The following is a 24,364-nucleotide window of genomic DNA, read 5'->3' on the forward strand; positions in this document are numbered from 1 at the left end:
CACAGTAGAAAAGCACTGTTCAGTGAGATACTTTCCCAGCCCTGAATATTCTGGTTTCTATTCTTTATCTACTCTGAAATCTTTTGAAGAAGCCTGCAAGACACCTATAATGTGCCAGTGCTGTAACGAATCATCTACACAGAGTTCACTGACGCTAAGAATGTGTTTGCTAGCATATGCTCAACTTAAAATGTTCTTATGTTTTCTATGCTGGTCCAGAGAAATAACAGCTAAATAAAAAAAGAAGAAAGAAAGAGTCACAGTGTCACATGGACTTCATAATAACATCCCTCAGCAACAGAAGGACAATTTAAGGTCTATTTTCTTCTAATTTAAAAATAAGTAATTTTATATTTTTCCTTTCTTTCACTTCTTTTTTTTTTTTTTTTTTTTTGAGCTGGGGACCGAACCGAGGGCCTTGCGCTTCCTAGGCAAGGGCTCTACCACTGAGCTAAATCTCCAACCCCTATTTTTCCTTTCTTAAATTTACTCTTAACTCTAATGTACAGAGTCATGAGACAGGAGGCTGCAGGCCCACCGCACATACTGCTCTGAGGCTAAGCCAGCACTCTGCTTCTTGATTTGGGCAAGCACAGGCTAGAAACAGTTCAGCCCGAGGGGCTGGGAGGTGTGTCTTGCATGAGGAGGACGAGCCCAGCATCACACAGCGATGTGAACATTAGAAAGCAGAGTCCAGGGCTCCGGACACAGTGGGGGCTCAGCCTCGCTGCTTAGCCCTCCCATCTTTGGGGCTTTGTTTTTTCCCTCTTGATTCTCCTGGCCACACCATAAACATCAGTATCTTCTTATGTAGAATACCTGCCCGACTGAAATTCCCATCAATCACTCAAGCTTCCATGGCGCTTCCCAGGAAAGAGTGTGGCGAGTCCAGTGTCCCTTAGCAGGTACAGCTCATCTACAGCATAACTGGATGGCTATCTGTGCAGACCTGGACAAGCTCCACAGCACAATCCTTTCTCTCTCCCTCTCCCTCCCCTCGCTCTCTGTGCTTCAAAGTTCCTTCTTAGTCTATAAAACACTGCTACAGTTTAAACTGCATGCTGTGATGCTGGACATCCAGAAACATAAAATCCTAAAGGTTATGTTTCGTTCCCTGTGGGACAGCATCTAGTGGAATATTCTAGTAAGCATGCCAGTCGCTGAAATGTTTCTTTCTCTGGCCAGCCTCCCTGAAGACTCTAGGCTCTAACACAGGGAACACATGCGTTAGATTACCTGGGCCCGGTGTCATAGCCCAGCAGTCATTAGCTGGTGAAATGTCTCAACCTTGCCACCTAAAAATAGGAACAATCACCACCTCCTGTTACCAGGATAGCACGAGATAAGGCGAGTGCAGCGTGGGGTTCTAAGGCAGTTGTTCTGATGCACACGCAGTGCAAGAGGAGAGGCTGTGTTCGTCACAGAGGCAGAGGCTGCTGGCTATCTGAAGAGACGACTGCTGACTTACCCTGGCCTTTGTCCTCCAGACTCAGGGAGGTAATGCAAGTGCTTTCACCCAGCACCGGATCTAAGTATAATCAGCAGTGCCATCGGCTGATGTAATCAGGTCACTTATCCTAGGGCATAAGACACCACCCCCACCCCCACCCCTGCACATCACCAAAAGGCAATTAAGAAACAAACCAGCTGAACAGCAAAGCAAGTAACTGTTTGTTAAAGAACTCAGTGGGCATCCTATGTCCAGAGGAGCGTCTGGTGGGGAACTGTGAGCTCATCACAGCCTGACTGAGAACCCACAGGAATACTGTGAGTCCCTGTTCTCCACTGTTTCCCTCCTTCATAAGGGAGCGACCTAGAGTGTGACATCTGACCACAAAAGGCACATCTAAGAACTCAACAGCTTCTGACGACAACGCCTCCCTTCTTCCTCTTTATCTACAATTGCTAAGGACACATTTACCGCTCATTTACAGACTCAGGGATAACACTCTTCTAGACCAGACAATTCTAATATTTTGGCAGCTTGCAATAAATCACAGAAAGACAGCACTCGGGTCAGTTCCTTTCTTACGTCTTCACTGGGGATCCCAGTCTCCCACCACAAGAGCAAAGAGCTGACAGAGAGAGGTACTGGAGAGGGTAAAACAGAGTCAGGCGCTTTAGATTCCCCTAATCAGAGTATACAGAGCATTCGCGCTAGAACTGCGGATGCAAACAGTGAACGCCCACTCTGTTTCATGCATCACCACACAACACTTTTATTTTGAAACAGGACAATCAAAAACCTTTAGTCTGTTAGCAGAAATAAAACCTGACCCATCAAATACTGAGAAGCAACTAAAAACTGTTTTTCAAGACTGCATAGATCTTGCCGTGCAGATGAGAATGGGATGAAATCAGAGGCCCAGCAGCCTCCACCCGCCAGCCCTGGGGTTAAAACCGTGCACCACCATGCAGCTCTGAGTCACTTCCAATGACGGTGTTTTCAAACCTGGCTCCTCCTTCCAGCTCTTTAATGTGTAAATGTGTATGCTTACACATTACTTCTGCTTCCTCTCCAATCTTATCTGTAGTTTCTGGACCCAGGCTCACAAAGTTTCTTTTTGACATGTGCAAAAGTGGAGCACTTGCCTGCCACAATTTCAAGGTATTTTATAAATACGTGAAGGAATAAGGAAGCAGACAGAAGTTACCAAACAAGCATTTGGGGGAAGCAGGTAGAGGCAGCCATCGTGTTTCTTACTGAATCTGTAACTCCATAACGTGTTTTTCCATTTTTGTTATAACATCACATACCCTAAATTTAAAAAGAGTCTGACTTTCCAGTTAAATACTTGGATCTAATGGAGATGGACTATTTCCGTAAGTGTATTCCCCAACCACATATGGGAAACCAGAAAGAAACGTACAATAACTTTAAAAATTCCAATTATCTCGACAGAGCTAATTCAGAAGACTATCTAGCTATTCAAATGGAAGCTATTTTTATGAGAGGGCACAGGGGAAGAAGAGAAGTAGGATTAGGGAAGCTTGTAGTAATCAGACTCATGCTAGCAAAACATTCACACACGGAAATTTAAAAAGGAAAAAGCAAAATTCATCAAGTTCCTCCTTTGTAAAAAGGTTCAATTATCAACAGAAAGTCTAAATAAAAGTCCTTAGTTTAAGTAATTCTCCTCTCTCCCATTGTTTCTTAAATTTCTGAAATACTTAGAACTTTGACCACTTATAGTAACTATCCAAATACTGTCTGTCCGTCCCCCGGGGAACTCTTTCTAAGTAGACGGACATAGAAAGTCAAGAGACAAGTTCTGTCAAAACCCGAGTAGTATCCAGTTGTTGTGGAGAAATTGTGAGAAATCAGATAAACCTGCCAGATAATCCCAGCACTAAGGAGACCGAGGCAGGCTAGCCTGGTCTACAGGGCAAGTTCCAGGATAGCCAGGGCTACACAGAGAAAACAAAACAAGCAAAGTAACCAAGCAAACATACAAAACTCTGCCACCTAAAGGAAGTGGCAAGGCGTCCGCTCAACCGAACACACGGTCAGATCTTGCTTAATAAATAAAAATGAATTAGAACTATGGTTGTAAACCTCAGAAATGGAAGCCGTCTCTGAGTGACGGGGAAATCTACTGACCCAAAATGCATTAGAAAGAAAGACCATGATGGTCAGAAGACTTAATGACGCTGTGAGTGCTGGTTGGCCACCACAGGAGGAATTTAAAGTTTGAGACCAGCACGGATAGTCAGTGATAGGCAAACACTCTAGCCAACCCGAGCACGGGACACAGTGGCACCCATGGTTGTGGCACACGTGGCTCTGGCAGGTCCTGCCCTTCCCCACATTCAGTTCCCAGCGCCATCTGCAGCTCACAGTACCAATAACCCCAGTTCTAGGAAATCCAAGGCCTCCAGACACCAGGGACACAAGGTGTACAGACAAACATGCAGCAGAACATTTATGTACATGAAAGAAATAGATTTAAAATATTTAAAAACATAGATAAGGAACACCCTGAGAAGATCTCTGCATAGTTTTTGATTATTGTAATTTTATCTTTTTAAAATCTCTAAACACTGGATTTGATAAGTATTAATTTTCAAGTTGGAAAAATGTGCTATTTAAAGATCTTAAAAAATACCAACTTAACTTTATATTATAAACCCATAGTTATGGGTAAAATGCAGAATAAATAAAAGCATTAACACTTTTCAAGGAGAAAATGTGTGATGTGTGAGTTACATGACACAAGACAGGTCAGAGGCAGAGGACGATCAGTAGCAAGAGAATGACAGGTGCAGGTTCCCTCCACGGACTCTCAGGAAGCCCTGGGGGCCGGCGGTCAGTCACAGGAATTGGCCAGTGGCAGCAAGGTGCATCGCCCTGTATACAGACCAGCTGATAAGCTACTTACAGGCAAACAGAAACAGAGGTGACAGTGTGGAATACCAAATGCCAGTATAGCCAGGGGCCGAGAGTGCATGTTCGAAGACGCTGCCCTAAACAAAGCAAGCAGCAGGTCTCTAGCTCTGGACATCTGATCCTACACCGTGCACTCTAAGACGCTACTCTGTACTGAACAGTGTGAACGCTGTCCCCATCCTGCATATTCCTAGCTATGTGAAAAAATCAGAATTCCACTCCTTTATTTATTTACATGGAGGAAAGAAAACATTAGTTTTCTGGGAATGATGAATTTCATTTAATAAAATCCACCTAGCTCAAGTTAACAGAGATTATCCGTCCCCCATGTGACTATGTGCGTGTGTGGCCGTCAAGTCTTGGGAATCCTCCTGTCTCTGCCTCCCCAGTACTGATGGCAGTCACAGGTACATGGTCCTACTCCCCACTTTTTATATGGGTACTAGGGAACCGGACTCAGATCCTCATGCCTGCACCACAAACGAATTACTCAGTTTATTGACTGAGCTGTCTACCACCCCCCAACCCCCAGGGAAACTGTAAACTTTGGTGTAGGTGTTTTACACACGCCCTGCCCCTCCACCCGTGAGGCCTTGCGCTGTGTGTGTCTACTCAAGTATTTTCTAGGACTGATTCTCATCAGCTGAGAAGCTGGTGTGGATGGAAAGGCATTCAAGGTCACAGTTACACCCTTTAGTGTCCAGCAACTGCTAAGTCTGTCCCAACATGGCTGTTCTTCACTGTACAGCAAGTTCACAGCGTCTGAGTTAACAATCCCCAAAGCAGATGCCACCACCCTGTTTCTACTGAATTTTGTAAACAAATAAAAAACAAAAACAAAAAACAAAAAAACCAAACCAACTAAACAAACAAACTGGAAATTTTTACTTTTCCTCCACTCAACACCACTTATATGACCTTATCCAACTGGTCCCTCACCCCCATCCCTACCCCCACCCATGTCTGTCTCTCTCCACTTTCGCTCCTTGTGGTGTCTGCCACTTTCTTAGATTTCTCCAGCACCCGAGTGAGTGCCCTCAGTCTCCCAGACCAGGCCATCTTCTCTGAGAATGTTTAACAGTACAGAACCTTTCGTCCATCCTTAGGGCTCACCTCACTCCAGCTGAACCTCCCCCCAACCCTGCCCTCTGCCATTCAACTTTATTTTCACACCTACACCATGCTCTAGTCTCTTACAATTAATATCACAATTCATTCTTTTCTTTTCAGTTCATTTTGGAGACTTCAAATTCATCTCTACAGAAAAGATATTCCAGAGAGGAATTGCAATCTTATACTGTTTTTAATAACCTACAACACTAGGTGAGGTATAGAAACTTACATGCAAGTTCTAAATGGCAAACACAGAAAGGGTATCGGAGCCCAGGGTGTCTGCTCTAGTCCTGGCTTGGGCTACAGATTATATCACTGGCTGCCGTGTGGTGTGGGTGGCTACTGACCTCTGGCTCACTGACCAATAGGGAAGCTTCCTACCTACGCTGAGGCGAATGTGTTGGATCTGAAGAGTTCTTTGAAAGCTTGACAAGACTCTTTAGGAGGAGTAACTGAATGCTCTTTTGCTCTATGTGCCTATGAGAAAGCACCCCAAACTGGAATTTTCTTGGGTAGGAGGCAAACCACTGATAATCAGATTTCCAATAATCATGTCAATAACCTTCCATCTGAAAGGAATTAGGTTAATCTACTTACCTGCCATATAAAAACTGCTCTCTTTAATGTCAGAGACATTTCTATAAAAGCAAAATCATTAAAGGTGCAGCTGCTGTTTTCCTTCTCAATGCCAGGGTGAACCGTACTGGAAATGAACACACACTGCGTCCTGAGCCTTCGGGACATAATTGCTCAGCTTCTTACAACCGAATCTGTCCTGTGAGATGCACGCTGTATCCTCACCCCTCCATCCATCACCTCGCAGGTGGGACACGGGGTAACTGTCATTATGACGTCAATTGGGAGACACTGTAGAAACTTCTAGCAAGTTGTTAATGCAGAGGATGGGTTTACCTCTACTGATCTTTTTCTTCAGTGTACTTTAAACATTTCCTTTTGAAAAAGTATCCTAAGGAGACGGTCTATGTTTGAGGTAACAAACTTTAAAACAAAGATTCTTGATAAATATTAATAGAGCTGTTTGTTTCTCAGCCTATGCTAAGGAGGGTTATAGCTCTTTACTCCGCCCTAGAAAACAGTCACAAAATCAAGCAGTCTGAGCATTCTCTAACATTGGCAGTGGCCAGCAATATCTGCAGTACAGATCAAGCCACAACAGCTTTAGTTTCAGACCTGAGCCTTCTAAGTAGAAGAAGACAATCTTCTTGGTAAAATCAAGAATTTCATATATGTATACAATATATCTTGGTCACGCCACCTCCCAGCTCCCCACCTCCCACTTCCCCTAGACACCTAACACGTCCCTTCCACTTAAACAATCTTAACAATTACTCAGGAGCCGCCCAGGGCAAAGCGTGCACTCACCTTATTTGAGATAAGCAGTCTAATGATACAGGCCTAGTTACTTGGGAAACTGAGGCAGGAGGATCACAAGCTCAAGGCCTGCCTAAGCTATAGCATGGGTTCAAGCCCAGCCTAGGCAATTAAGTGAAGTCCCATCTCAGCGTGAGTAAGACTGGGGCAGGGTGGCTCTGCAGGAACACACGTCACACCTGGGATGTCACCAGCCACACGAATAGGTAGTTTCCACAGTAGCTGGTTCTCATCAGTGTTGTGATAAAACCGAGGCTCAAGATACTAAACACCTGGCTTACAGCGACATAGCCCTTCACAAAGGCTACCGAAAAATAAAGGAAAATACACGACTGTCTCCGATCTTGACAAGAAGAGCCGTGGTCGCTGGCAGACACAGATGATAAAGGTGTCGTGTATTAACCGTCACTCTTTCACTGTCTGATCTAACAAAGTGTACAACAGCTGTCTGCCATGTTAGTCCTCTCTGTTTGCTTAAACTAAAACCTATTTTCCCAGGCACGGTAAGTTTCTAGGTCTACAGCTGCCATAGAAAATGCATTCTAGAACATTGACATTAAAGCCATTTTTGAATGGGTGGATGAATGGTGCCACCCTAGGGTCTACTTACTTGTCTGTCAACTACATTCTCTAATCTCTCAATATTAACATTCTCTAGACGTCTAAGATGGTCTATACATAGCATGTACATGAATCCCAGTCACTAAAATGACTTTCTGAAGAGTTTCCAGGTCCATATGCTTTAGATGCTAGGGACAGACACAGGAAGTACCATCCAGTTAGAAACCAAAGAGTAACTAAGCCTTGGAGAGAAAGGGCTTGCAGTGACCTCACGCAAAGGGCCCTAGGCGGAAGCTCCACCCAGAACACAAATCAAAGGAAGACAAAGGAAGACTCAGGAAGGCTGGAGCGGGGTGAGTGCAAGGCAAGGTCCGCCTGGGCCAACCTGTATTCCCATTCCCAGTCGGCACTGGAGTGAATGGCACTGGCTAGACCTTCTGCAGGACCACAGAAGCGCAGGCTCTACAGATGGCCCCAACTTCCGATGGCTTTATTTAGGGTTTTCTGACTTTAACGCATCAGAATAGGGTTTTCCACTCAGCAGAATCTATACTCGCCAAGTCTGGCCTGCTCCTGAGCTAGCGGCATGCACAATGCTCTCCACGTCAGAAGTGAAGGAAAAGCCTCGGCTCACTAATTATGAATTGTCTAAGTGTCTGCTGCTAGGAACAAGTAGAAATCAAGTGGCATGGGACCGGATGCCTGAGAACAGGACGATGAGTAGGTGGGCCTAGGACTGCCTTTTGTCTGGGTGTAGGAGGGAACCAGGCAGTCAGGAGTCTGCCTGAACTGGCTCCATCTAAGGCTCAAGGCTGGTGACATCTGGGCACAATCTGCCGGGCAGAGCACCGGAGACCTGTGAGAAGAGTTGAGAAATACAAACATAAAAGTAAAACCTTGTGGAAACTTTCCCAGAAAAGTATACAGCACTGCTCTAGAAATTAGATCTAAACAAAGAGAGATCTATATTCTCCACTGCTACTGGGGACCCAGTAAACTCTAGCATAAACGAAAATATGAATGAAATGGAAGGCACCACCATGAATAGTGAGACCACAGACCGGGAGAGAACACTAAGACTCAGTAGATGGACAGTGGCTGTTCTGAACAAGTGTTTCATAAAGGATAACATGCAAGGCCCCAAAAGCACATGACAGCGTACTTAATTATCAACAACTGCCAGGAAAGTGAGGTTCAAACCACAGTGAGCTACCCCAACATGGCAGCTAGCCCAGCAGGGCAGGAGACGCTGAGAGAGAGGGTGTGTCTGAGGGAGAGGGTGTGTCAGTCAGTTCTATGTCCCCTGAACGACATACTCAGGGGAAACGCCTTGAGGCAGTGGTTCTCAGGAACTGGTCAATCCCTGTGGAGCAATCCTTGCACAGGGGTCCCCTAAGACCATCGGGAACACAGAGGTTTACATTATGATGCACAACAGTAGTGAAATAGCAGTTATGAGGTAGCAACAGAAATAAATGATTTTCTGACTGGGGATCAGGAATTCTATTAAAGGGCCGCAGCATCAGGAGGGCTGAGAACCAGGCCTTAGGGGACACATTTACTTTAGATCATGGTTTTCTAGGTTTCACACTACCTTGGCCAGGATATGGGGAATAGGACATACAGCCAATGCCATCTCAGTCACCCAGCAGAGAGAGAAAGGGTCGCACTAGGTGGTAACCCACACCCTCCTCTTCGAACATCCAGAACCTAGGGCATAACTGCTACCCTCAAACAGTTCTCTGAGATGAGCTTTCTAGTCTCTTGGGCCTTTCTTGTTCAGTCGAGCTGAGGAGTTAACAATCAGACTGTAAAATGGTAAATCACCTTGGAAACTGTTTTGAGCAACTGTACCTCTAAGTATTTCCTAAAGAGAGAAAGAGAACCTGCCCTAAGAAAATATATCCAGTGTTCACTAAAGCTTACTCCCTTCACTAAACTCTACAACAGTACAATTAGTCTTAATAGTGCACATGTGGGGGTTGGGGATTTAGCTCAGTGGTAGAGCGCTTGCCTCAGGAAGCTTAAGGCCCTCAAGGTTCGGGTCCCCAGCTCCAAAAAAAAGAACAAAAAAAAAAAAAAAAAAAATAGTGCACATGTGGTGTGCATGTGCTGTGCGTCATGGACACCTGTGTGTGCACATCATGTGTAGTGTGTATGAGGTATGTGTCACAGGTGCCCGTGTGTGCACATGGCATGGGTGTTTATGAGGTGTGCGTCACAGGTGCCTGTGTGTGCACATGGCATGGGTGTGTATGAGGTGTGCGTCACAGGCGCCCGTGTGTGCACATGGCATGGGTGTTTATGAGGTGTGCGTCACAGGTGCCTGTGTGTGCACATGGCATGGGTGTGTATGAGGTGTGCGTCACAGGCGCCCGTGTGTGCACATGGCATGGGTGTTTATGAGGTGTGCGTCACAGGTGCCCGTGTGTGCACATGGCATGGGTGTGTATGAGGTGTGCGTCACAGGTGCCCGTGTGTGCGCATGGCATGGGTGTGTATGAGGTGTGTGTCACAGGTGCCCGTGTGTGCACATGGCATAGGTGTGTATGAGGTATGTGTCACAGGTGCCCGTGTGTGCACACCACACGTGCAGTCAGGCATATGATCAGGCCTCTCTACTGCTCTTCACCGTCTTGTCTGAGACAGGGTCTCTGGTTGACCCCGATGCTTGCCTGCCCTCTCATCTGGATTGGCTGGTCATGCAGTCACACCTGGCTTTCTACACAGATGTTAGGAATCCAAACTCAGCCCACATGCGTGTACAGCAAGATCTTTACCCTGAGCTACCCTCTGCAGCTTTGAAAATCATCTTATATTGGGGGAAAACCCAGAACACTGGTTGCAGGTATGTAAAAAAGAGAAAACGAGAATGGAAGGGGCACAAGGAATCTTTTGGGATTGATGGGAATTGTGAATTATATGGATATAAAAAGTGTCCAAAGAGTATGGAACTGAGGTTGGCATTGTGGCTCAGACTTATGATGCCAGGCTGTGGGAAGTGGAGGCAAGAGGGTCAAAGTTCAAAGGCAGCCTTAGATACCTGAAACAGGTAAAAAAAAAAATAGAAATTAAAAAAGTATACTTAGCATGTTTGAATTTTCTTGCATGTACTGGCCCTCTTATAATTTACTAAACCAGAGTTTTGAGACCCATAAAACTCTCAAGTCCATGAAATTTTAAGACTCACTACTGTAGAGAGACATGGTAACAAAATGAAGAAAATGCATGGGCTTTAAACTGCACACAGATCATCAGCGCTGTCTAGACCGTAAACAGGTTATCACAGACAGAAGAAACAACTGCCATTTCAGTGCCCAACTGCTGTTCCTTATCATCGTGCTCGTGTCCCGTTTTCTCAGTTGCTCCAGGGAGCCTCAAATCCAAGTTTTAGTTCCCAGCAGCTGTCTACCTGTTCTGGTTTCTCAGACCCCAGTTCAGACTGCTTTAATCTGGATTCTGAATGTCCTCAGAGGCTCTCACCTGCAGACGGCACTGACAGGAGGTGGTAGAGCCTTCGAGATGGGCCTAGGGAAAGGTCCTCAGGTCATCGGGGGTACACCCTCAAAGGAGATGCTGGGATTCCGGGCTCTCCTTTTGCTTCTTAGTCAAAAGATGGGCCATTTCCCTCGGCCACTCACTCCCACCCTGATGTGTTACATCACTACAGGCTCAGAGCAACGAGGCCATGGGTCAGACTGGACCTCTGCTCTTCCTCACTGGGTAACTTAGGCCTGTTAGTGACAGGAAGCTGTCCTCACCCATCACCACTTCCCGCTCTTGGTTCTTGGCACTGTGTTCCCTCCTCCAAAGCAGATTGCCCCTCTCACTCCACAATCTCCTCCACTTTCTTTAGAGCTGAACCTACATGCACTGTTTCCACGAAACTCAATCACCTACCAGATTCTTCCCACATTCCTCTCAGGGCTTGAACATCTTGCTCCAACCAGATGTACTTATATTTTACTGAGACTAGACATGCCAATCTTACTGATTCAACAATGCCTCCTAGTTTAGTATTTCTCAACCTGTGGGTCATGACCCCAGTGGGGTTGCAGATCCGATACCCAACATCAGATACTTTATGATTCAAAACAGTAGCAAAATTAGTTATGAAGTATCAAAAAATAATTTTATGGTTGGGAGTCATGACACCGTGAGGAACTGTGAGAGCTGCATTAGGAAGGTTGAGACACTGCCCTAGTTCCACTGAGGAGAGCTGCAAACTTACAGCACTCTTCCTACCCTTCCAGAGCCTGAGGCACTCACAGGCTGGAGGGCTCGGGAGGAAGGGCAAAGCTGGTGGCTCAGGGATCCTCTGGGTTAGAGCTGAAGAAAGCCCTTGTCTGCTCAGAATCCCAGACTGCCCAGAACAAACAAAGACCCTAAAAGCAAGCAGAGTCACAGCCAGTGCCACACAGATGTGGCGGGACCTCTGTGCACTTGAGGCCAGGATGCTCTCTCTATACAGTGAAGAGTTTTGGATGGCAAAATTTTCTAAATGTTTTTACATTTCACAGTTGTGAGTTCAAGTGTTAGGAGTTTTTTGTTCTGGATGTATTATCATCTAAAAACCATGATTAGCATCTGCCGCTCTTCCTGATTTTCAGCAACTAACGTATACTTCCCAACTGTATCTGCAAACGAGACCAGGCTCGTGATCTAGACTTGTGTGCTAACTGATATCCTGCTCACATCATGACTTACTTAAAAATTACCTGTGGACGTGCAAACCCAACCCTCCCCACCCTGCCAAGCTAGCTAGCTTATGCTCCATCCCCACCACCCCCAGCAAACCCAGGTCTAGAGAATATTTCTTGTGTTTCTCTGAACCCAGGTGTCATCTCCATTCCGTCACAAATTCTTTGATTCAGACTATCAGATAATCCTTCTTACGCAAAGGCAGCCTTCAATGGTGTCCTCAATGGTAATGTCCTGGTGAGAGGTCAGACAGGGTCTCCGAATCCCCTCATGCATCTTGTCATATGCAGTCACTAGTAAGTAAGGTCTCCACAAGCCTTCCCTCCAGAATATTCTATCCATCACCTCTATGGCCATTATTTTAAAAATATGCCCAACAGTCCTACTTTCCAGTGTACATAGCCAAATGAAGATCCAACTCTAATACAGCGTCTAAGGCTTCCGTCCTTTATTCTGCCCCTGCTGGATCGAGTGGAGCGCCTTCGTTTTCCTCTTACACTCATGCAGAAAGCTCACATTTTACACATCTCCTTAAACACACCGTGCCCTTTCATTTGTAATAATTCAGAATAAATAGTAACTCGGGCTGGCTTGTTTTATTTTTACGAGCTCCCGTCTACTATTTAAAGCCATTAGCTAACCCTGCACAGAAAAAACGAGTGAAGAAACAATCAGACAATGCAGCCAGCTTGCAATTAGCCATTCTCACGCTGTATTAACACCATCTGCACCGACTAAAGAGAAGAGTGGAGGAAGTCTGTCTGGACGCCTCACTGTTCCCTCCTCCTACCTCCTTACCACCGTTAGGTTACAGACGTGTGGCTCTCTCTGAGCACCTCACGCAATTCTACTCCCGCCTGCCTCCTGGGCTGTGGTCTTCAGTGCTTCTCCATGCCTGTGTGTGCGCTCCCTTGGGCTGTCTCTCCTTCACAGGAGCATCAGGGTTTCTTACCTACACTCTCCCATGTGTGGTATTTGACGCTCACACGACATTTTCATACACACTTAGTCGGTCACCATTAGCACATACAGTATGCATGTGCATACGTAAAAGACCACGCACAGTGAGGGCCGCCCTGGTCCTTTCCTGTGTTTGCTCTCAGCTTTGAGCCGGTTCTGAGGCTCAGTGCTTTGGCTAACATGCTGAATTAACCCTTTGCCTCCCTCCCTCCGTCTCCACCTGCTCTGCTCAGGACCCGCTTCAGTCAGGGCAGTGTCTCCTGTCCAGCACAACCCTAACACTTGCCCCTCACTACTCAGGACTCTAGTGACCCAGGGACTGCACTCCCATTCACTCCCATTGCACTCCCATGACATTTTTCTTGTTAACAATCATTCATGATTCACAATTTCATAAAGTCAACCAAAGAAGCATTTTATGGGTGGCCAAGACTGAACTGCCAATTTCAAAGGGCGAAATGACATAGTAAGACATCTCTAGTTTCTCTTGAAAAGAATTTTTTCGTTTTAAAAATTTTTAATTTTAAAAATTGTTTTGCCTGCACATATGTCTTTGCACTATGTGTATCCCCAGTACCCATGGAAGCCAGAAGAGGGCATCAGATTCCTAGGACTAGAATTACAAATGGTTGTGAGTTGTTACGTGGGTGCTGGGAATTGAACCTGGGTCCTCTAGAAAAACAGCCAGTGACCTTAACCACTGGGCCATCTTTCCAGCTCCCCTTTCTTTCTGTTCAAAGTTGTTCTGTGGCTACATAGCACTCAGGCTGGAGTCAAATTTGTGATGGTCTTGCTTCAATTTCTGAATGTTAGGGTTTCAGGCCTATCCTACCACGTTCTTAAAAACACAAAAGTAGAAAGGCTTGAGGCATAAGATCTCTTGAGTTCAAGGCCAGACTACGTTACAGAGCCTGAGCAACCTGAAGCTACACACACACACACACACACACACACACACACACACACACAGAGAGAGAGAGGGGGAGGGGGGGGAGAGAGAGAAATAATTTAAACACTGTCTACAAATCCTTTCAAAATATCTATATATACTCTCTAGGCAAGGAGTTAAAAGTACCTCATAAGCCTTAAATTAACCTATTAAAAGATGGTTTTAATATCCTGAGATATGTGCAGGATTAGTGATCAAAAGACTTGAGCCTTGGTCCCAAATCCTCCACGTAATAGTTGTCTTGGGAAAGTCACTTAATGTCCTTGAGTCAATCCCTTTGTATAAATTGGATAATGCCACCCACCCTTCCGACTGTTGACAAATGAAGGGAACGAAGAGCAGTAGAATAACAGCTAGAGATGGGAGCCTTTTGATAATTACTGTATGCACAATGCCACCTTTGTTTCCAGAACCGTGCCCAACAACCCTTGCTGTTACTGGGCTTTCTGGCCCAACAGCAACCATAAATGCCTTCAAGGAAGCCATCTATGGCGCTTCTGGATCCCCTTCCTGGGTCCAAGTCAGGTCCTATAAATAGAATTTGGAGTATCTTCATCCGAATGGATGATCCCTATGCGCCATGAAAGCTCATCAAGGCGTGCTCCTCGGCCCCCTTGCTGGCCCGACCTAACCGCCTGCAGCAGCACACGGCACCAGCTACAGCTGGCAACTGGCACTGCCACTCTACTGCATCACCTAGAAATGTAAAAGGAAGCTCATCAGCCATTGCTCTAAATGAAGGGTAATAGATTGCAGTCTCATGCAAACAGCCTGATGTTCCATTTAACGCTTAGAGATCCTTTAGATCGACCACAGCCAAAGAGATCAGTCCCCAAGACCGACCTCCACCACCACACAGAGTGCGTAGATGTTCAAGCCCCTTATGTGAAATGGCATAGCATCTGCGTGTAATCTGTATGTATTCTCCTGGGTTCTTTTAAGGCAGGGTCTCATATAGCTCGGACTGGCTTTGACCTTCACATAGTGAAGATGACCTTCAATTTATTATCTTCTTACTCCTGTCAGGTTTACAGACGTATTACCGCACCCTGTCTCTATGCCGTGCTGGGGTCCTGCCGTTTTGTAGCATTCTAAGCGAGTACTCTACAGTATGAGTAATACTAATAAAGGTAAAAGCATGCAAATAGCTGTTACTCCTCACTGCCAGAGTAAACAACAGGAAGAACCATCCGTACACATTCATTACAGGGCACGCTTTTCCCACAGTGTTTTCAATGCAAGGCTGAATCCACAGATGGGGGACCTGTAGCTTAAAGGGGCGGACTACAGGCCTAAGACAGAATGCAGCAGAGAAGGCCCCTTGACTGGGTTACACTGTCTCCTGACGTACAGTGGGGACGTGGTGGCAACAAACCCTGTGTAGCTGCAGCAGAGCAGTGTGCTTGTACAACTGACAACAGGTGGTGCTGTTAGTCAGATAACGCCTCCAAGGTGCTGCCCTCAGAAGAATAGGTGACAGCCTGTGGCAATCTGTCTGGGAGGGCTGCAGTCCTCTAATCTCCCTTCCTCCTCCTTAAGGAGATAAGGGAGGCTCACAGAAGCCTAGAGTACATCACTGTTTACTAGTGCACATTTCTTTTATAGATGGAAATTTCTTCTAGAAAAAAAGACAGCTCTTTAAAACTATTCCAGAGTCGACAGTTTTTCTAAATATTCCAAAGAGGTATATTTTAGGGTGGCATATTTTGGTTCCCCACAGTGTTAAATGCATATATGAACGTGTAGAAATGGAACAGTGTCATTATGGTCTCTTTCCAATCATTTATTTGAATTGTTCACCTACATACCAAGGCAGGCAACTAATTTTCACTTAAACGACCCAAGTAAAATTTACCCTCCATTAACATGAGCAACAGTGTAGCCTGATTACCCTTCCAAGGTTCGTTCTGCTCCAACCAGATCCAAAGACCCCTTTCTCCTCAAAAATAAAAACCCTGACCAATGCAGCTGAAGAACTTACATGCTGTATCTGTCCCTTGTGCTCTCTAACAACCACGCCAAGGCTAAGGAAGCAGCATGGATTGTCTACTCCGCCCACGCACCCTGAACGACAAACATTCTCAGTGCCACACCATTTCAATATCTGCCAACACACACCCTCTCCGATCTAAGGGGGAGGGACCTGATGCCCATTCTACTTTAATGTATTTCTGATGCCTGCAAAATCATATTTAACTAAATAATGAATTCACATAATTAGAATATGTGAATATATGATAAACCCAAAGAAAACCTGGTTTGTTTCTATAGAATCCCAGTAAGTCAGGAATCCAATAACTGTCCTATGGACTGTGATAAAATCATTATCTTTACAATAATCAAAAGACTAGGAGTCGGTCACTTTTCAAACATTAAGATCCTAAAAAAGTGAAAGACAATTATAACCCGAGGAACGTCTGACGGTTCCAGGTGACCGCCTCTCAGGTGACTCCAGCGACTCTGGCCGTGCTAACAAAAGCTATTAACTCCCCACCTGCCACATCCTCCAAACCACAGTTCATAATGCTAGCCCGACCTGAGTTACCGCAAATTAAAAGAGTTACTTTTTAAAGTTGGAGTTACACAAATTGCTAAAACCTAGCAGTTTAATGAATAAAGAAAGGAACTCAATAGGACCAGAGGATAGAGGGCTCAGCAGTTAATGGCACTTGTGGTGCCAAGCCTGACAACTTGGGTTCCACTCCCAGAACCTACACGGTAGGTGACGAGTCCTGCGTCCTAAGTTGTCCTCTACTCAATGCCCATGCTCACACACATAGAGTAAATATGTAAAATGTTGATGAGAGGTTAACTTACAGAAAACGGGGTCCAATGATTCGTCTACATGGTTCACTCAGCAGTCAAAACACCTTATAAACTCTTCTTATCTAAGCTCACTCAGAAAGCTCTAGAACTCTGTACTTTCTCCAGAATACCTACAAAGAAGCGTCAATACTTTTTCAATCTAGAATAATGAAACTGAAATGAGGGTTTTCAGCGACACTGGAGAAAGGGAATTCTCCTCCCAGACTTGAGGGCTGGTATTGTAGTCTATTTAAAAATCAATAAATAAAGGCAAGGCACACATTTGGAATTTGCATGTGTGGGTGCCACACAAAAGATGAGGCTCGAAAAAGGGCCAGGAGGAGTCTGGAGTGCTGGCCTGGCACACCTGAGGCTCTAGATTCCAGTCAGCACTGGGGACCGGGTCATGGTGGAGTCTACAGTTTTGAATGGCAGAGGGAAGGGGGGCTGGAGAAACTGGGACTGAGGGTAGTAGGTGCTGGGAGGGTGACTGGAGAGATGCACTTCAGAACACAGACTGTTGTTCATATGGATAAAAAGAACCTCAAAGAGGAGCCCCCAAAGCTATGCAAATGTGACATCTTCAGAGTATGTGACACTCTGGAGTAACTGGGATTTAGCCATTCTCTCGTAGATCCAGATATGACATAATGGAGCCTTAAGGGAGCTGTATCAACTGTTTATTTCACCAATAGATGTCTTTACAAAGAGACACATTTCTCCTACATACAAGGACAGCTTTCCACAGCTACTCTCTATGTGCCGACACTTGGAAGAGCCATCTGGAAACATGCCAAAGGAGCACCCTGGGGTAGCACTACTTAACTGTCCCACGCCATTTAGAGACATGTATACATTAACGTAATATGTAGGTCCAATTAAAGTAAGCAGAGGCAGAACAAAAGCCCTACACATGCCACTGACACTAAACGTCCGTTAAGGTCTGCTGGATCCGTGTCTTCCTCTAGGTTTTTTGTTTTGTTTTTGCTTTTTGTTTTTTGCCTGAAAGAATGAATTAACACCAAGGGGGAAAAGGACACACATGCTAACTAAGCCTAATGAAACACAGAAAATAATGTCTCATATTTACTGTGCCCTTTCTATATGCTAGGCACAGTTAGTCCTCGCCAATATGCCGTGAGATAGGTACTTCCCTTTTCTTTCTTTTCTTTGAGACAGGATTTTGTATGCAGCCCTTGGCTGTCCTTGAACTACACATCTGCAGCCCTTGGCTGGTCCTTACCCAGCACCTACCCTGCCCCTGCTCCCGAGTGCTGTGATTATTGATTACTTGTGCACCACACCCAGCCAGGGCAGCTGCACGGTAAGTGGCTCAAATACAACCCCTGTCTCTGTTACAACTACGGCATAAATTAGATTTTCATAATTATGTAAGTCTACTTCCTTTTAAAGGAGCCGAAATCCACTTCAACCTAAGAAAACCCCGCAAGTTAGAAAATAATTTTCACACAATCCACTTAAAAATACAAAAACCCTTTTGCAATCTAAAAGCCTCAATTAATTTTAGCACAAAAATAGAACACTTGCTTAATCTGAGATGCTCATGTAATATTTTAATCTAGATGACAGCTTTGTCTCTTTGCAATGAGAGGAAACCATTAGCATTTTCACTAACAATGCTAATAATTGTTCTTAACTTGAAATAAAAGCTTATGCAGTTTTGCATCACTTCACATATAAAGCATTCGAAGTTCTCCATGGTTACAAAGGGACAGTATCACAAATAACCCGAAACTTATTTACTGCTGGCACTAGAAGTCCTCAGAAACAAACTATGGATGTGACAGGGCCAGGCCCTGCAATCCCGCTCCAAACCAACTAGCAATTTAGTCCCTTCAAAACTCTGGGCCTTGATTCCCAATCTACAGAATGATCATCTCCACCTTCTGCTCTTCCAGCCCGGAAAGAAATGACTCATCGGCCTCTCACTCTCCTTTTGTGAAAGTTATCACCATTACTTCACAGCCAGTAAACTGTTTTGCTTCAGGCCACAGCAGTAGAGAGCGCCAGCCCATTCCCAACCAGGAGGAAGGGAAAGCCCACCGCTGCTGGCTCCGCAGAGAGGAATCTCAAGGTGAATCATGAAGAAGCCATTATAATGTCAAAAGGTGTTAGGTTTCAATATTTTAAGCTGCTGTTTTGTATGCCAGTACATTCTTCCTAAGGACAAATGGTAAAATTCAAGGACAATAAGGAGAAAAATACATAATTACCCATTACTTTTTCAAGAACTCTGGAGACCAATTAAAAACATTAGCACCTTTTTGCAGAAATGTTTGAATTAGCCTTCAGAAAAATCCTTCAGATTTTTCCCCTAAATTTTAAGTACTCTCTAATCAAGTGAGTCTTCATTTTGTAAGCGGTAGAGAACTCAAGAAATGTATGAAATTAGTAATACAGATGTGACTTTAAAAAGAGACTAAGGACTAGCAGTGCACTTCTTAGCTTACTCTATTCCCTGGGAATGAAAAAGGTAATATCCCTACAGGACAGCCACAAAGGTGAACTCCGGACAACAGCCATTGCCCATGCGTGTGTGTCTTGCTTCCGTTGCTAAGCCAGTCTCAAAAGAGGGCTGTGAATACGAGACTATTAAGATTAAAGTATGCATTTGACTAAATTCCCAACTGTTAGAACACTCAAGCTCATTTTAGCACTGTCCTCCAATACCAGCATCTTTTTCATCTCAATACTTAAAGAGAAACCATTTTTAAACTTCTATAGAACATGTTGTTCAATCTTACATGGCCTTGTAAAGAAACAGTTAAAAGCAAGCATGCCTTACTAGTCTTCCAGGATAAATGTCAGTAAATCGGAATAGTACAGTCCAGCCTAGTGTTAACTTTGAAAGGAGCAAGCCTCCGGTGTAGATGGAGAAGCTGCTGTAAGAAGTCAAGATGTAGCTGGAAGAATGTCCAGTAAAACTGATAACTGCCCAAACCCATCAAATACATACATACAGTTTAAAGTAAAGGATCACTGACCGAAGTCCAGCAGCGAGCCACCGTTTGCTTGGAACGCCAAAATAAAAATGTCAAAAGCTCGTGACTGACCCCCATAGCCTTCAAAGTTGAGAACCACACCAAGTGTATTTCTGCTGTTCCTTAGCATCCTTCTGTCAATGCAACTCCCTCGCCGCCACAAAGTCACTCGGCTTCAGCTACTCGAATGCCCAAGCCCCAGCACCAAAGAACCATTTATTAAAAGCTCAAGGACTTGGAGCGGGGTCTTCCTTGCGGCCGCCTCCGCATCCTGTACTAAAGTAACCACCTCAGGTTAACCCCCCGGAGATGCTCCAGTCTTTTCCCGCATCCGCGCTCCCCAGCTCCTTCCTTCATCTCCCGGTAGACCTTTTAGGTAGACCTTTTACCGTCGACCTTGAGGACCCTCAGGTCGGAGCGCTGGGGCTCCAGGTGAATTGACTGGTCCCCTCTACCCTTGCAGTGGGCACCGACGACCTCCCCCATCCAGACTCGACCCACCACGACCCCGATGACGAATGCCCTCCTATCAGCCCCAGACAACCCCTTCTTCCCCTTAGGTGCCCTGACTCCAACCGAAAAGCAATTCCTCCGAGACGTACCGAGAGCCTACTGCGCGTAAGCTCCCACTACGCGCGGCACCGGGTGCAGGGGCTCAACGCCCCGGCTGGTCTTCCTCTTCCCGGCGGATCCATCCCGGCCCAAGGGCCGTGCCGCCTGCGCCGAGGTGCGGAGGCGCCCGCCGGAGGAAGACTGCGCCGGGCACCGGGACCCGGGCGAGGAGAGGCGGCGGCTTGCGGGCCGGCGCCGGGCGACCGCGGGGACACTCAGCGGCCGGGACACGCGCGGCGGCCTCATCCAGGGCACCTGCGGCCAGGCAGGATGGGCCGGGGCGGCGCAGTCAGCGACAGGGCGAGGGCGACCGCCCGCGCGTCCCGTCCTCCGCTCCTGCCCGGCCGGCGCAGCCTCGCTTCCTCCGGACGGAGCCCGGGGACCCCAGCTCGGCCGGATGCCCCCGCCAGCCCCCACCCCTTCCCGGCCGCCTCCCCCTCGTCACCCTCTCCCCTCCCCCCGCCCCCCAACCCCCCACCGGAATGGAAAATACCTCCCGGGGTGGGGGGGCGGGCGGGGCCACGCCTCTCTGAAGGGCAGCCTACCGTGACCAATGGCAGGCGGGGCTCTGGATGGGCGGGACTCCCGGCGGCCAATCCAGAGGCGGGTAGGTGAAGGCCGGAGGAGGGAGGCTGGGAGCTCCAGAGGGGAGGCCGGCGAGTTAAGGAGGTCCAGCCGCGCTGGTGCGTGCTGTGCGCGGCTGCCATTTTGGAGTCGGGCAGCTGCGACAGCGGCCGGGTTCGGCCGAAGAGGGAGGAGCCAGTCAGGTGGGAGAGAGACTGACACGTGGCCGGGGTGGGCGGGGCAGAGCCGGCTAGGGCTGGAGGGGAGGGGGCGAGGACTGGGAGTCTAGGAGGCTGGAGTGGGTCACGGGGCCGTGGAGCCCGCTGGGGTGGGCGCTAAGGTGGAAGGTCAACCAGAGGTGCGGGTAGGGAGTAGTAGCTTTGTTCGTTTGGGCTCTGTTAGGGAGACCGAGGTGAAAATGCTGAATGGAGGTTGCGAGTGCCGGGTAGGAAAATGTGAATGAGTCTCTCTAGCTCCCTTTTGCATGGAGCCATCCAAGTCACTGAATTCCAATATTCACGGGAAACCGGGCACCTCATTGAATTCAACTCTTCCCATCCAGGCTCTCAGCTGCCACGAAGATGACTCATACACGAGGGGAGGGGTGTTGTCGCTCCCTCTCTTCGCTTGCATTTTATGTGGATGGCCCCGCCATTTCGATGGCTGCAAGGACAGAGAAGTATATCGGGGGATTGTGATACCGGCGAGACAGCTCAGCTGGCCCTTTAGAACCGTGGTTACCACTCATAAGCTAACCGACCACATCTTAGACATATTGCTTTCCAGTGCTTAGACAAAAAGACTTGCTCTTCCCGTTTACTTCATGATTCGAATACAGTCTGCTCCCCCAGGGAATCTACGGAAAGTGGTCCTTTTATCAGCGATATCCATATAGGGTCACTTTTTAGTCATGATTGTTTGAAACAGTCTGACTGTATAGCCTAGGATGCTCTGGAGCTCAATGTGGAGCCCAAGCTGGCCACAAGATAGTGGTGCTCCTACTTCAGCCTGCTGAATAGTAAGATTTTTTTTTTTTTTTTTTTTTTTACCACTTTTAGTCTTTAATGCCTTGCAGTGGGAACTGCAGACTACATTTTTCTTGAAGGCTTTTCTTAGACTCTTCTCGGCCCCCACCTTAACATTGTACACCCTCGGATTGCTTTTTCAGTTGTTTTTAAGTGTTTGTTCTTTATTGGCTCCTTGAGAGGCTCAGGGTCTGGCCCTCAGCCCTCTTCTCTGGTACTGCATATGGGCTGATCTGGCCATTCAGATAGACTCGCAGATGAACGTCCGGTCATTGAGGGCCAGATCTGAATTTCTAAGCAGCTTCTAGCCGCTTCACTTGTCTACTGGAGTAAGTTCCCCATTGGAACACACACTTGAACTTCACCCAGCCCGCTCCTCCTCTGTTCCTCGTACCACTTCACAGTACCACATTAACTCTCTCCCAGGAGCTCCTGGAACCAGAGAGCAAGCCTCTGTCCACTTTCTTACTGCTCCAGCATATCTCTCTCTCTCTCTCTCTCTCTCTCTCTCTCTCTCCTATAGTTTGGATCTGGGATGTTCTTCACAGGCCTATGAATTACTCTTGGTCCTTGGCATGAAGGTGGTGGGACCTTTAAAAGACAGAGAGGCTAATGGACAGAGGAACTTTAGGTCAGTGTGTGTGTGTGTGTGTGTGTGTGTGTGTGTGTGTGTGTGTGTGTGTATTGGGGGGATTATAATGGGTTGTGAGATCCTCATCACTGCTTCACCTCCTATCCAGGATGTGAGCAGTTTTGTTCTGCAGTGCACCCCTGCCCTCTTCTCATTAGCTACAGCTGTTCACCTGACTCACCTCAGCATTATCTGAGGGGAAGCGCACATGGAGGCCCACCTCAATCGCCTTGGTTCTGGGATGTGTCTGTCAGCATTTTCTTGATTGCTCATTGTTGTAGGAGGCCCAAGCACTATTGGCCATACACTCCCTGGCAGTGGCCTTGGCCGTCTGTATAAGAAAGGCAGCTAGCCAAGTGTGGGCCTAGGAGCAAGCCAGTCTGAACATTTCATTTGTGGTGTTTGCGTTGGTTCCTCCTTGAGTTTCTACCCAACTTCCCCCTGATGCTGAGCTGTACACTGAATGATTAAATAAACTCTTTCCTCCCTGAGTTGCTTTTGGTCATAATGTTTTCCCCAGCAACAGAAAGAACATGCCCCAGTGTGCCCTTCACCCCGTGAGACAGAGAGAATAAACCTACCAGATCAGGACTGGAGCCTCCGAACCGAACTTGTTCCCTTCATACGTTGGTCATCGCAGCGCCGTAACCGGACCGACATGGTGTGAACTAAACACCCTCCCTCCACTGCCGCCGTCACTTCCTCCTTTGTGCTATTTAATCATTAGGCCAATATTTATTGAGCATTTTAGTATTAGCTCAAGATGTAATGGTCAACAAAACTGACGAGGTGGCTGATGGGGCAAGGCAAGCAGTATACAAGTAGATTAACAACTAGGTAAGCTGGGAGCGACGTGCATTCCAAAAACTAAAACCAGAGAGGCCAGCAGGATTGTCCATGAGCTCTTCACCGCAGGTGCCCTGCCTCCCTCCTGCCTCTCCTCAGAGGGCACTGCCATGGTTCTCTCCTGGTCTTGGGTCGTTCTTTTTCATCTGCTCAGAGTGTTTTCTATTGCTGCTGCCTAACTGAGAGTCCTCCACATAGATGACAAGCTGTTCTTGCCTCAGATCAGAATCACAGGGGGCACTTAATGGTTTTGTTATCTACTCTGTAGTCCTAAAACTCATGATGGTCCTCCTGTCTCATCCTCCTGAGCATTGAGATTACAGCTGTGAGCCTCCATGTCCAGCAGGAATAATGCTATCCACCTCTGTGCCTGCACAGTGCCTTGGCTCGGAAGAGGTGCCCACCAGAGTGTTAAGTGAATCGTGAGTCCCCTGACACTTGAGCCAGACACAAGAGCAGCCCCACCTCCAAAGCAGAAGTCGAGGTCCCGGAACTCACCTAGCCGAGTGTGCTAGCATGATGTTTGGAGGTAGAAGACAGGATGATGAATGGCCTCACCTGGTTCAGTTCTTTCTGGGCCTGCAATTCCATGATGTTGTACTCCGTGCATGACAGCATTTGTTTCATGCATACTCTTTCCTCGGCAGTGCCAAGTACACGTGGACAATTTAAAAGTCCCCTTTGTTTCACAGGATGAGCCTCCAACCCAAAGGACTCTGGGTGCATTGCCAGGACAGGCCCTGCAGGAGGTCTCAGTGGCCACTTCACTTTGTGTTTCCAGGGCCTGGGTATTGCACCCCAACAGGGAACAAGCTG

The 24,364-nt window shown here is 46.8% G+C and overlaps 1 protein-coding gene across 2 annotated transcripts in view; it reads right to left on the reverse strand.

Moving 5' to 3' along the window:
• Socs5 (suppressor of cytokine signaling 5) overlaps positions 1 to 21,175 on the reverse strand; it is a 32,049-nt gene extending 10,874 nt beyond the window's left edge. Inside the window, exon 1 of one of the 2 annotated variants that reach the window (XM_032908721.1) lies at positions 21,028 to 21,175. The gene's annotated coding sequence lies outside the window, so the exon portion shown is untranslated. Of the gene's footprint in view, positions 1 to 20,472; positions 20,833 to 21,027 lie in introns of those variants that run through there. The other variant, XM_032908720.1, reaches the window with a different exon arrangement.
• Between the last annotated feature and the right edge of the window lie 3,189 nt (positions 21,176 to 24,364).

Source organism: Rattus rattus, chromosome 7 (assembly GCF_011064425.1).
Source record: "Rattus rattus isolate New Zealand chromosome 7, Rrattus_CSIRO_v1, whole genome shotgun sequence".
Lineage (NCBI taxonomy): Eukaryota > Metazoa > Chordata > Mammalia > Rodentia > Muridae > Rattus > Rattus rattus.